At 36.0% G+C, this 14,740-nt stretch overlaps 1 long non-coding RNA gene across 1 annotated transcript; it reads right to left on the reverse strand.

Annotated features, from left to right (window-relative positions):
* Nucleotides 1-289: 289 nt before the first annotated feature.
* Nucleotides 290-2,319, reverse strand: LOC118480543. Its single transcript, XR_004863194.1, has 3 exons — nucleotides 2,132-2,319; nucleotides 1,346-1,654; nucleotides 290-1,084 (listed from the first exon to the last, which is right to left on the reverse strand). It is a non-coding gene; the product is annotated as an uncharacterized LOC118480543 (long non-coding RNA).
* Nucleotides 2,320-14,740: the final 12,421 nt, after the last annotated feature.

Genomic DNA, 14,740 nt, shown 5'->3' on the forward strand with positions numbered 1-14,740 from the left:
AAAAAGTATGACATATTGATGTTCCCGCTAAAAGAAAAGTCATAAAGTTTTCATAAACTTAATCACGAGTTGTGACATTGTAAGTAGACTTATTAACTTAATGGTTGCTTATGATTCATTAAAGACTAAACTTTGGTTGTCGAGGCGGTCCTGCATCAGCTGCACTTAATAACACTTAGTAGAAATTTCATTAATCAAATGGTATACATCAAATATAGAAGTTTAGATAATTGTACACCAAGCCTTGAATCCTAAACCTAAAATCAGAAAATCTACTATGAGTCGAAGATACATAATATTTAATATAATGACAAGTACCACTCCTTAAACACTCAAAACTTAGATAATAAAACCTCTATATACGGTTAACATATACATAACCTCTATGTAGAACCTAAAAAGGTAACATATACAACCCAAAGAAGCACGAAATATGCCCACATACAGCAGGCGCTAAAGCTTCGCTGGTGCCTCCCGTGCCCACATGCCTTATATATGCCCATCATATGCATTAGTTAGAAGTCGAAATATCAAAATACCGAAAACGAAAAATAAAGTAAATACATAACTGAACATGCTAACCATAAAATACAGAAACGGAAAGAGAGATAGTGAGTAAGATCCCTTTAGTAGAATATGGGGTATACGCATATGAATTGAATGTTAACACATATCGTTGATAGAATCATACCATTAAAAAAGCTTTCATAAACTTATCCTAATCAAAGTCCAGCAAGAAATCAACCAAATTTTCAGAGTCATCTACCTAAAATGCAACACAAATTTTCTCCATTACCTTCTTCTCCTCATATGGGAGAAAGCCTGCATCATTATTAGAAAGATTAAAGGCATTCACATGTAAATAATATTATTTGTAAGCATGTTCTAGTGAGTTGATCACTGATACACTGATCATATGAAAGCACAACTCTATGGTAAATTAAAAACCAGCTACATAGATGACAGTCAAATGTAAAATACTGGTTAGCAGATCATAAAATCTACTACAAACCTTACTTTGTTGATTTCTAGATCCTTTGTACCATATGTCTCGCAACTTCTCCACAATTGATAGTAGCTCAAGCTGAAAAAGAGATAATATACATCTTAATAAATTTAAAAAAAACTCTTTATATAATTAAAGAATTAGAAATTAACAACCTCCTATATATAATCAATAGATAAACTACTACTATACAATACAAAATGGGAATGAGTCTATGAACTTGATTCACATCGCTATTCTCCTTATTATCATTCATTCTAAAGATCGAGTAATAGTAAATATAAGCTAAATTATCTCTATAAAATATGAAAATTCATTTAAAAGTAAACTTGTACATACCATGATAAAGCTCTTCGTTGACAACACAAAATAAATATGAACTCCTCCTCTCAGATTAACATCACTTAAGATGTTCTTGTTATTTCTAGTCTTCTGTCAACATGTCATTTGCTAGATTCATGAATAATGAGTCAATTCTTTCATGAGAAAAAAATAGGATAACCAACTGTTGAGCCATTAACAATTAAAAAAATATTTAATTAAAGCCCATGTATGATACAAAGAAATTGTTTTACCATCAATTTGTACCTTGAATTATATCGGTTGAATTCACCTATTCGGTAATCTTTAGTCAGTTCAGGTACTGTTCTGCACAAAACAAAATATATTCAAGATACTTGCAATATAACTACGAAATTTAACTTCCAAAAGATGCAACTATTGGAATTGGTCAATCAATTATAGCTTATAGAATAAAAATTCACATAAAAGAAAATTATAAAGTGAAAAAAGAAAGAGATCTAGACAAAAGAATTTCCTATTTTTTTGTATTATCATGAAAATAGAAACATATTAAAGATGGAAGGAAAAGAGATTTACAGTACCTTAATTAATATGACTACACTAATTAAGGACCTGTTGAATTTTCAAATGCATCATCAGCGACAAACAACCTAGACTCAATATAAAACTAAATTGATGTAAATGAAATTTTAGATTTTAAAAAATAAAAGCTAATTATAGGAGAATGGTACAAAATTTGATATATGAAACATCACATTGTATTTTGATGACAAAATTAAAACCTACACAAAGCAAAATAGAATCAAAGGCAAGAAATCATACCTTCAATATTGCTAGAAAGTCCACTACAGTGAAAGTTCGTCGGTGAGAGCAACGGTGAAGAAAACGATGGAATAAGTCTTGAGATGCGATAGCAATTGTAGGGATATAGATGCGTTGTAAATATTTGGGAGATCGAACAGACAAAGGATCGGTTGAGGCTATGGATGGTGTTGTGCGGTGTGATGTTTTTAGGGATTGGAAGCTGTGTAGGGGGATGGGGGATTTAGAAGATTATATAGGCGGGTCATTAAACGGGTATGGACCCCGCGTCCTGGCCCATATACATATAACCTTGACCCACTCATTTTCCCGCCCAAATGAATGTGAGGAAGCACCACAAACTGCCACATCAGCCCATTTTTTTTTCATTTATTATATATAATAGATAATAGATTGACCTAATTTAAAGTTGATAGATAATAGTTATATACAGTGACAAACCCAGAAATTATTTATTGGGGGTGCGAATGTGGCTCTTAACCAACATTTCAAAGGGTGCAGTTGGAATTTTTGCCTATAAAATACACTAATTTTTTTCAAGGGGGTGCGCCCGCCCACCCAACCTATAACCTAGGTCCGCCCCTGGTTATGTATGACTATAAGCTATTCATTCAGTCATTCAGAAATAGAATACAAAATCTGCAGCTACTTGACCATAGCACGACAGTTCAAACTTCAGAAGCTGCTTCAGAGACCAGCTGCAGGTACTGTATGATTATAGTATGATCATCATACTGATTTTATACCCTACCTAACTGTATGATCATATTGTCGTATTGTATGATCATCATACTGATTTTATACCCTACCAAACAATATGATCATACTATCGTAACGTATGATCATAGTATGGTCATCATACTAATTTTATACCCTACTAGTACTGCTTATACTAATGTTTTCTGAATATATAAAGTTTATAAACCAACAAATTGTTGACCCGTTTAAATTTTGTCTACTGAGAAAGTAAAAAATAGTTACACTTTTGTCTACAGAGAACGTAAAAAAAGTTACACTTACATCAAGAAGCAATGCTTTTGTGTGTCAGTCAAATGGGGTTGGCTTGGGCTTTTTAGTACCTATACTTGTTGACCGCATTTAACCGAGACCTGCATTAATAAAAACTATAACTATACCAAGTTAACTATTATTTGCATAGATATAAACTACCAATCCTACAAATCATGTAAATGCGTCAAACGGGTCACCTTTATATATTTATAGCCTGATACAATAAACGATTGCATATCTATTTATTAACGTTGTTTTATATTTATAAATAAATTTTAGATGGATTCAAAGAATGTCGAGAATGTATAAAGCGACGAGTCTCATAGAAGAGAAAAGCGGAAGTCACAGATTGTTGAAACACAAGCAAAAAAGGAAAGTAAAACCACAAGTACGAAGAAAACGCAGGTTCTAAAACAAATAGCGAAATTTGTATTCTAATCTTTAAACTTGAAACCTTCGCAAATAAATAATCGTATCCTTAATCTAATCCGTTATGAAATGATCAATTATTTATTTTATTTAACTAATTAATTTTACAATTTAAAAATTTATTTTTTCGTCTTGTTAGATTTTAAAGTTAGTAAATACAAACTAACCTAGTTAGTTTAAATTATAGAGTTAGTTTCTTTTTATATATAAACAACATAACTAAGTTAGTTAAAGTCAAGGGATCTTAGAGTAAATTGCGGAATTTAAAAATTACAGGGACTATTTGAGTAATTTGCTGAAAGTGGAGTGTTTTAAAACAATATATATATATATACATATATATATATATATGTATATATATATATGTGTATATATATATATATATATATACATATATATATATAGGGGGCTGCTAGAATGAAAACCACCCCGAGTTGTAAGAACCGTGAGAACCACACCATCCGGGTCGCCGTTTACCATGATTTTTTTTACAACTACATGTGTATATTATAAACACATCCGTAAAAAAAAAAATTTAAACGCCCCCCCCCCCTCCCCCCGAGGGGGTAGTTTTTTACACCACAAGTTTGGTGTTTTTATTTTTCTTTTTTTTTTTACCAAACTTGTGGTGTAAAAAACTACCCCCTCGGGGGGGGGGGGGGGGCGTTTAAATTTTTTTTTTTACAGATGTGTTTATAATATACACATCTAGTTTATAATTTACAGATGCGGTTCTTACAACTCGGGGTGGTTTTCATTCTAGCGGCTCCCTATATATATATATATATATATATATATATATATATATATATATATATATATATATATATATATATATATATATAACTGATGACAGCGAGACTCGAACCTGGGTCACCAGCCTCATCAAGCAACCGCACAACCACTCGGCCATGGACTCCTCATCAAACAAACCCGACACCAACAATCCCTTAAACTCTTGCCCAACCGAGCCAAGGTGGCCTGTGACCAGGCCCAGTTCGTCTTCGCGTCCCGTCAACAAATCCAGCGCGCAGAAAACATTACCAGCTCAATTTTAAGCGGGTTTTGGTGATTTTGTTTTAGTTTTAAAAAAGTTTTAACATTAATTACACACCTAACACCTAACCAGACTCTTCCCTATATAAACCCATCATTCCCCAAGCCATTTCCACTTTATAAACTCTCAAAAACACTCTCAATATCCCTCTAATCAGCTGGTAATTTGAAGATTCGAGCAGAAACATCAACCTTCACAAAAGTATGCATAACTCACTCGATTCTTCGTCTTTTCACTCGATTCTTTTTCCTAATTGCTTGGAACAACCTTAGGAACATTTCCAGAGGTTTTCCATGGAAAACCAAGCCCTGGAATTTCACCAAAAAGGCTCCAAAGTGGACTGTTTGTTTCTATTTCATCTAAACTTGTTAATCATAGTTGAACTTGAGTCTAACTCATCTCAAACCTATGTCCTTATGCTTATAACCTCATCTATGGTTAGTTAGGCTTAAAAACAAGGTTGAGACATGTTAAATCAGAGGTTAAAACCTCACAAACTTTCTGTTTTGTTCAAGGGTTTAACCCATAAGTGATGTTCAAGCCTAAGGTTTGATGATTGTGTGATTTAGGATTAGCTTAGGCTATCCTACTTGAAAATCCACACATTGCTTGATGTTTTCCTCGTAGAATAGTTGTTGTTATTTCATTTATACTTGTAAGTTCATGACCCTTCTTGTTGTTTATGACAACAAGTGTAGTGGTGAACAGTGGAGGTACCTAAATGGGAGCTTGTACTTCCTACCTCATGCATGATTTCTATGATACTTAGAGGTGCCTAAAAGAAGACTTTAATCTTCTACCTCATGCTTGACATATATGATATAGTATACTCTATGTAATACTTATGTAACATTCAAACAAACCGAACTCTTGATGATGAACAAGTGGACATTGTCAAGTTAGTAAGTATATCATCAAAGCATCATATGTGATGGATGATTATTTTCCTATGTCTATGTTCATGTAATTTGGATTCCGAATCTGTAATCTTCCGTTATTCCCCAAACTCACATACCTATGTTTTCTTCGTGTAGAAAGACAAGGTGCTCCAAATTAATCCATCCACCAACATCACTCGCGGGATTTCAAGTAGGAAAGCTTGCAAAACCGTGAGTATACTCGATCCCTTTTTACTCTTTAACACTTTGGGATGCAACATGTATGTAATACAAAATCACATGACACTTAAACTATTTTAAACACACTCTATACATGCTTAACATGATGCTATGTGTGATGCTTGTTAATCTCGTATGCTTTGTAAACTATTTGGTCGATATATGCTCATTAACTTTGCTAGCCTAACTTAACAATTATAACGCTATAGGATTAATGCACCGCCCATTAGTCTTTGGGTATTGTTAAGTTAAACTCGTTACCTCCCGCTACTCTATTTGGAATAGGCTCTTTTAACACGTTGTATACTTGGGTTTGAACACATTGTACGCCATTTTAGCATACTAGTATTTCATATTATGAATCATGTTGGATATGAGCACTTTTTATACTATATTATGCTATGTAACAAAACTTGTATACTCGCCAACTTTTTGTTGATATTTTAATACATGTTGAAGGTTGATTGATGAGTTGATGATGAGAAGAAATGCAATTTAGGTGGACTTAGATACACACCTAGATTAATTTTGTTATTTTGATGTTATGTTATGAAACAATTGTTGTCTTTTATTGAATCTTGTATGACATTTAGTATTGAAATGAAATTTGAATTTAAATTATATTATCACATATTGTTATTGTTATGAAGTCTCTTACAATCTCGTTTTCGTCTCATCCCGATGTTTCCGCCATCGGTTGGGGTGTGACAGATTGGTATCAAAGCCATAACTTTAGGGAATTAGGAAAAAGTAGGAATGCTTTGCCCTAGTATATAGTTTTAGGAACTTTGTCTCTTATTTGTTGTTTAAAACTTATGCATCCTACCTTACATGTTTCCTAGAAATTCTCCTTGTTTGTTAACTTACATGCCTTTCCTAAGGCTAACATGAATACACTTTTGATTATTTGAGGACTCGTAACATAAACGAGACGACTTTACCAAAATAGGCGTGAAACCAATAATTTGGTAAACGACTCTCATTCTACCTTAAACTATTTTTGCACAAAATTACACCATTAAGCTAGGAGTGAAATCCACACCTTAATGGTAATTTCCATTTCAACTCTAGTGGACCCTCGTCAAAGCGACGAAATTATATTTTGACCCGACGAGTACCAACCACATTTAGGGTACGAATTCGTCAAGTTAGGGGTTTGTCGATTAAGTCCCATTCCTTGATTTTCGATCTCGCCAAAGTCCCAATCATTTCAATTGATTAGAGATGTGTAGTAACTGGAAGGGTAAGATACCGTTACTTGCTTCTCGATGAGAGTATCTTACCTATAGGCCAAAGCACGTTTTCTCTAATTCGAAAGGACTTTCGACCCACTTTGGAATAGTCGACGTTTCTCTACCCGAAACAATCCAAAGTTTTATTGAGCCTCTCTTTTATGTTATCTCAATTTATATGTGAATTTTATACTCGTTACTTCGTTCATTTCAAACTTTTTACGCAATTCGCATTTTTATCGCAATCAAAAACAATAATAATCTCTCGTGAACAAACTAAATTTACGATGCTTTCATTTATTCATATTATGCTATGTGAAATTCATGTTACGCTATGTGAAATTTTGTCTCCAGAATCTTGTATATTTGTCATATAATCAATAAAGGAGACGTTAAGTAGTGAAATCAAGCTTTACGAAGACCGAATCAATGAATTCCGCCTCTGATTCTGTCTAAGCGCTCTTCTGATAGACTCATCAGGTATCGAAACGATCCTACATGCTATGTAACACAATTTGAACATTTTATGCTATGTGACGCTTTATGCTATGTGATTTATTTCACGAAAACAATTTTTCTTAAACAAACATTATGATCAAGTCTCACTCTTTTCATTCTTTTGATCTTTTCGTTCTTTTGAATCCTAGATGTCTTCTCATCTCTCCAAATCGACTAGGAAGTCAAAGACCAGCTCTCAAAAGAAGATGATGGTATTTATGGCCAATCAAATTGCTCGCATCATCCCTAAGATCGTCACTGAGATTCGAACTTCTGATACTCCAAACTCCTCCGTCGATCGATTCGAAGGTTGAAGCATGCAAGCCTGTGTCATTTAACTTCAAGCACTTTTCGTCTTTCAACCCCAAGCCATTCACTGGTAATGATGGGGTGACTGCTATGCTCGAGTGGTTTGATAGCATAGAAGTCATGCTCATCAACAGTGAATGCCTCGAAGAGCTCAAAACACGTAGTGCGACTGGGGTATTCCAAGCCCGAGCTCTCGAATGGTGGACAAACGAAAGGAATCTTCGTCCTAACGAAGTTGCTTATGCCTTACCTTGGGAGGAAGTTAAGACACTGATGATGGAAGAATTCTGCCCTCCGCATGAGCAACAAAGGTTAGAAGAAGAATTATGGGCTTTAAAACAAGTTGGTGATGATAACCAAGCCTATACTACTCGCTTCAAACAACTTAGTTTCATTGTTCCTCATCTCGTTATGACCACCGACCACAAGATAAGGAAGTACATCAATGGGTTACCTTTTGCTATGCGCGATGACGTGATGTCGTAGGTACATGCAAATTTAATCCAATTACTACTAATAGATAGCAGTAAGTGGGTATCGAACACAGGGAGTTTGTGGAAAATGTGTTGATTCTATAGTCTTGCAAATTAACTACAATTAACCTAATGTGCAGAAATTAAAAATCAAGAGTTTGGATTGTTTGATTTAAAAATTAATTTATCAACTAATTGCTAATCAAGATTGGATTGTAATTCAGATTATGAGAAAATGACCATCTTAGGTTTCGGTTTATTTTAACACTTGTGCAAAATTCCAACTAGAAAGAGTTACATAGACATAACTCATGCATAAACATTTGTTGTGATGAAAGGGAACAAAGTACTCGGATTATATTAACGTGAGGTTGTTTCCCAATGATCAATCAATCAATATCCAACCCTAACCCTTCCCGTGATATCTCGATTGTCAACGACACTAAGAATGTACGATTTAGACTAGAATTGAAACATCAATTAACAAGTTACAATAAAATATTCATACACCATGATAAGCATAGCAAACACACCAAGTTATCATTCTAGAAAATAAGGAAAAACACACAAAAGTCTTAGAAAAACCTTCACCTAATATGATCACCACAAATTTAGCCGGACATTGTTCGGTGGATCATCATAAGATCAAGATTAAAGTTCATAGAATCGAAAGATAAACCGGAATGTTATAAATTGTTCACAAACACTATCCAAAGCCAAAATTCGCCCCCAAAGTGCAGAGAAACGTCTCCAATCATCAATAATGTGAAAAGACACTTGAAAACGGTTTTAATGAGGCAGGTACATTTTTCCTCGCAGCCTCTACTGTAATTTACGGTACCTACCGTAAATTACGGTAGACGTCAAACTGTTATGCCACTTCTCTACTGTGTTACGGTGGGACTGGGAAGTTTCAGGGGCTACCATAATTTACGGTAGCCACCGTAAATTACGGTGGACCCTTGGATCTCCTGTTTTGTTTCTTCTTTCCATCTTTGCTTGACCCATTCCAATCCATTCCATCCGAAGCAGCGTTTATCCCATTTTAAGATCCAAAACGCACCTGAAACATAAGCAACTGTAGTCATCTAATTCAAGATAGTTACGTGATCAAATGCGGGATTAACACATCTTTTAACATCATAAAGGGTCGTCCTATGGACCACCCATCACATCCCCACACTTAACCGTTGCGGGTCCCAAGCAACCCATCAAAACCATTTTCAAAACACAGGCGATCAACATAAATCAAGCATAAACATGTTATCCTTTTACTAACCCTTTCTTAACACCCAAAACAACACACCCCTCGCTATATCTCTCCTCTCGGCAACAAGTAAGCACTAGCATTTGTAAGCTAGACACACAAAAGGCAAACGAGTGATTGCATAACTATAAGCTTGTACCTAAATCAGTCCTTCTCCTAACAAGTGCCAAACATGAATGCAAATCAAAGGGGCTTAAAGGTTGTAACGTGGCTAGGTGTACGGGTAGGAAATGGAATATATATGTAGTAGCGAAGGACTTAACCCGATCTTTTATTACACAATGAAACAAACAAACACCAAACATAAACTCCTATATACAAGACAACTCCACATCATTTTTTCCATCTTTTCCATTACTTTTTCCATTTTTCTTTTTCTTTTCTTTTCCTCCTTTTCTTCTTCTTTTTTTTAACAAACTAAACATTCACATAACATATCTAAACATGACTAAAATAACTACTAATACTATAAGACCGGGTCAAGTCGGGTAAATTTTTTTTAGGAAACTAACTAAGGGGTAACAAATGATCGGCTTTAGGCACAAAATGGGCAACTAAATGTCCAAATCCCCGCCCCTCTCACTACCAAGCTCATATATATAATTTATGAGGTCCAACCCCCCAAATCCCACACTCGCACACACTATGACGAGGCTACCTAAATGCCCTTATCCTTTCTACATTCATATTCAACTAAGGCCTCGAACCGTATTCAAGCACAAGTTCTAATGCACCCCCACCCGTTGCCACTCTCATCAAAGACAAGCATTATTTATATACAAGTGTGGCTTCAACTCTCACCAAGAACAAAGGGTATTAAGGGTTGCCGGTGTGTCACTTGGGTGTAATCCTAGGTATTCAAATTATCACATTGTTTTGCTTGATTTAAAAATTTTTAAAACCTCAAAATTTCCCCCCATCCCCACACTTGGGATACATTGACCCCAATGTATGGTTTTGGAAGGGCTTGATCGCTAAACCCTTCAACATCAACAAAAACTTTAAATCTCAAACCACAAATTTCTTTTTGGTCTTTTTCATTTTATATATATTTTTTTATTTTTTTCTTTAAGAACATAACACCACCAACGTGCACAACCCAAAACATAACATCACAAACTAAACACCACCCATCCACCCGACCATAAACATAACAAACAAACAAATATTCACAAAAATATACAAGAAGAAGCACGACCTGACTAGTAGAGGCGTGGCTGAGGAGGCCCAAAAATGGAAGACATCATATCATTCCATTCCCCGAAAGCAAACGCATCAACTTCGCGTTCGGGCTCGTCCGCTTCACCCGGTAGTAATGCTCTTGCATCAACTTTCAAAGCTCTCCATCTTTGACCTTTCGACTTGAGCTTGTGATATCTTTCCGACTGATCGTAGGTCCATCCAATACCCATCCTTTGTATGTCAAATGGCTTGTGCCTTTTTGTTGCCCCCTGTCTTCCGATGTGATAGCCTTGAACTGTTTCATCAACCCCGTAATAATCCGACAATACAGAATGATGCTCCTCCCCACTTTTTTGCGGCATATCCAGAGATGATTCATGATCAAATACCGTATCGGAAAGCGAGGAGACCCGTGAAGCAACGAGTAAATAACGGGTATCTCCGGGTATCTCACCTCTTGCTTATCGCCTCTCCTTGCAATGACATTCAAGATGCAAATAGTTAGCAACAATTTTGCCTCAATCTTCAAATTCTTTTTATACAAGTTACCACTAAAAGTACCTGGCAAGAACAAGGCTGCTAACATGTCATTCCACCTCGGGTGGGCCTCCGGTTTGATAAGCAAATCATCAAGACTAGGGATGGTATAATCACGGGCAGGCAAACTATCAAACTTTGCCAATTTCCGCAAAGTATCGAATGACATCTCCACCTTTATCCCATTAACAGTGACCGTTAGCTTCATTTGCGATGGCCTGTCGTACCTGTTGCATTTCAAAGTAGCCATCCATTCCTGAATCTCATCCATAAACAAATTCTTGTTGTCTTTTTCATAACAACTAAGCGCCGCCTCCCAACCTAAGGCGCGAAACTGAGCAAACATATTAAACGGCCCGAACTTGACGGGTAGTCCGTAGGACAACCCTTAAGTGGTATAAATGATATTAAAATCCCACATTTAATCGGGTAATTGTCTAGAATTAGATAACTACGGTTGCTTGTGTTTCAGGTACATTTGGAGCCTAAAAGTGTGGAAATGAAGCTTCGAATAGGCGCAAATGGATTGGAAATTGAAAGATGGAGAGTATATGAAAAAAATCAATTATTGTTATGGAAGAATTAAGAGGATAGCATTATAGAGGACGAAATTACGAGAACGTAGGCGAAAACGGTGAAGAAAACGGAGTTGAAACGAAAAAGTTATGCTGAAAACAAAATTGCATGCTGAAGCCTACCGTAATTTACGGTAGCTACCGTAAATTACGGTAGACCCCAACATTTTTCTTCCACCGTATGGCAGTAGAGACCCACCGTAAGCCATTCCAAGCCACCGTAAGTTACGGTGGTACCGTAATTTACGATGGAGGCTAGCGAGAAATGTGTAACTGCCCTATTTTATGATGTTTTATTGTGTCTTTTCAATGCCAATCAGTGTGGACGGTTTTGGAGCAGTTTAGGGGCGGTTTTTGGCTATCTTCTTGTGTTCTTGAGTGGTCTAAACATGAGGACTTTGTTTTGGATTCGAATGAACAAAGGTTTGATTGTGATGATGATTCACCACACTATGACCGGCTAGGTTTGCTTGGTGATCATCCCGAATGTAAGGTTTACTTGTGACAATTATGTTTTGTTCTTTAATTTCTGGAATAATAGACTTTGCATGTGTTGTTTAGTTTATTATGGTGTTTGAATGATTGTTTGTAAATTGTTAATGTGTGTTTGATAATAGTTCTAAACCATACGTTCTTGGTGCCGTTGGCAATCGAGATATCATGGGAGGGATTAGGGTTGGATATATGTTGATTGGTCATCGGGTAACAACCTCGCGTTCTAGGAATCCGAGTACTTAGTTCCCTTTCATCACAAACAATTGATCTTGCATGAGCTATGTCTATGTAGTTCTTTCCAGTTGAACATAAACCTTGATTGTCACTTAAAACCTGAAACTCGAGATGATCGCTACCTTCTTATCCTGTTACAAAACTTAACTTTGATTTGTAATCTAATTTAGTTCAATTTAGATAATTAAAACCAAACAACCAAATCAATGAATTTACTTTTCTTGCAATTTAGTTTACTTTAGTTAATTTAGACACACATCGAGATAGCACATATTCCACAAACTCCCTGTGTTCGATACCCACTTACCGCTAGCTAATTAGTTGTAATTGGATTAAATTTGATTGTGACCACGACATCACGTCAAATTTTTGGCCAAAATTTGACGTGATGTCGTGGGTCACGCAAATTTAATCCCTAAACAACTGTAGTTAGTGGTAGTAGGGTATCGAACTCAGGGAGTATGTGGAAGATGTGTCGATTATATAGCTTTGCACTTAAACTAATTATTAAACTAAATTGCAGAAAATTAAAATTCAAGATTGTGGATTGTTGTTTTAGAAAACTAAATTAAGAACTAATTCAAATCAAAGTTGGTTGTAAACAATTAGGAGAGAACAATGATCACCCTAGGTTTCAGTTTCTTTAAACAGTTGTGTGCAATTTCACTAGAAAGAGTTACATAGACATAACTCGTGTATATGTGATTGAAGTGATAAAAGGGAACAAAGTACTCGGATTAGATAACGCGAGGTTGTTTCCCGATGATCTATTAACCAATAACCAACCCTAACCCTTCCCGTGATATCTCGGTTGCCAACGGCACCAAGAACGTACGATTAAGACTAGAAATTGCAATATGGATTAACACACTACAAACAATCAAACATACACCATGACATTCAAGCAACGCAAGATATCATTCTAGCAATGCAGAAATTAAACACACAAAAGTTTCAGAAACATTCACCTAGGATGATCACCGAAGAGTTTAGCCGGACATGGCTCGGTGAGAACTCTACTTCTCTAACCTCTCTTTCACAGATAAACACAACAACTTTATTTTTTAAACGGTTCATTCGATCATGAAATAATGTCGGCTTCCACTCTTCCGGCTGTTCGTCTAACGGACCCGCTTCCCACCTTGGCTTGTCAGCCGGGTCCAACTCTATCATCTCTTCCTCATCACTTTCACTGTCATCATCCCTACCCAAATATCTCTTCTTCTTCAGTTGTTCTTCTGGTTGTTTGCCTTTGCCTTTTGAAGAAGAACTAGCTCCTGCTCTTTCCTTAGTTCTCACCATTTTCCTACACACATCACAAACACAAACAACATAACAATCAGCCCCTTTTCCACCAAAATTCCCCACACTTGCTTGTTGCTATGGTTGTAGATGCTAGTGAACAAAAATTCATACATTATTTTCACAAAAATTGGGCATGGTGCCTCTACAATGTAGAGGTTCCCAAAAGGTCACAACTTTAACATCAATCCTACATCTACAACCATAACGATGCTCCAAGTAACAATTTATCATGACAAAAACTATGAACAAGCAAGTGTGTGTAAACAAGTAACAACAATAACCTTCATCTTCACAATGCATCATCAAAAATAACACATAAACATCACATACCTTGGATTGAAGATGCTAGAACACAAGAAACTCAAAAACTTCAAAAACCCCCAAAAATTTTCAGCCCTAGGGTTTGTCAATCGGCCAAGGAAACGCGTTTTTCTCGCAAATCTTTCCTCAAAATCGGCAAGTACGTGAAAATTCAATCAAGATAGACCCAAAATTCACTTGATTTGGTTAAGATTTGAGAAAGATATGAGGATTTGAAGGTTTGAATAAGTTGTGGGGGTTTTTTAGATCTTGTGGGGAAGATGATAAAGATAGGTGAGATGTGTGGTTGGGAAATGAATGCAGAAATTAAGTGGTGAGGGTTAAGTTCACGTGACCTGATTATTTATTTATTATATTTTTTTATGTAACTGCGGAAACCTGCTGCACCCTTTCATTCGCCAGGCCTATCGTAAATTACGGTAGCCACCGTAATTTACGGTGCCCCAGCATAAACCAGTAGGTTTCTACCGTAAGTCCAATGCGCCCGATGAGCTAACTCCATTGGTAAGTGACAACCCTTTCCATTCACCATCCGGTAAGGTGTTGTACCAATTGGAGTCTTGTAG

This window comes from Helianthus annuus, chromosome 7 (assembly GCF_002127325.2).
Source record: "Helianthus annuus cultivar XRQ/B chromosome 7, HanXRQr2.0-SUNRISE, whole genome shotgun sequence".
Lineage (NCBI taxonomy): Eukaryota > Viridiplantae > Streptophyta > Magnoliopsida > Asterales > Asteraceae > Helianthus > Helianthus annuus.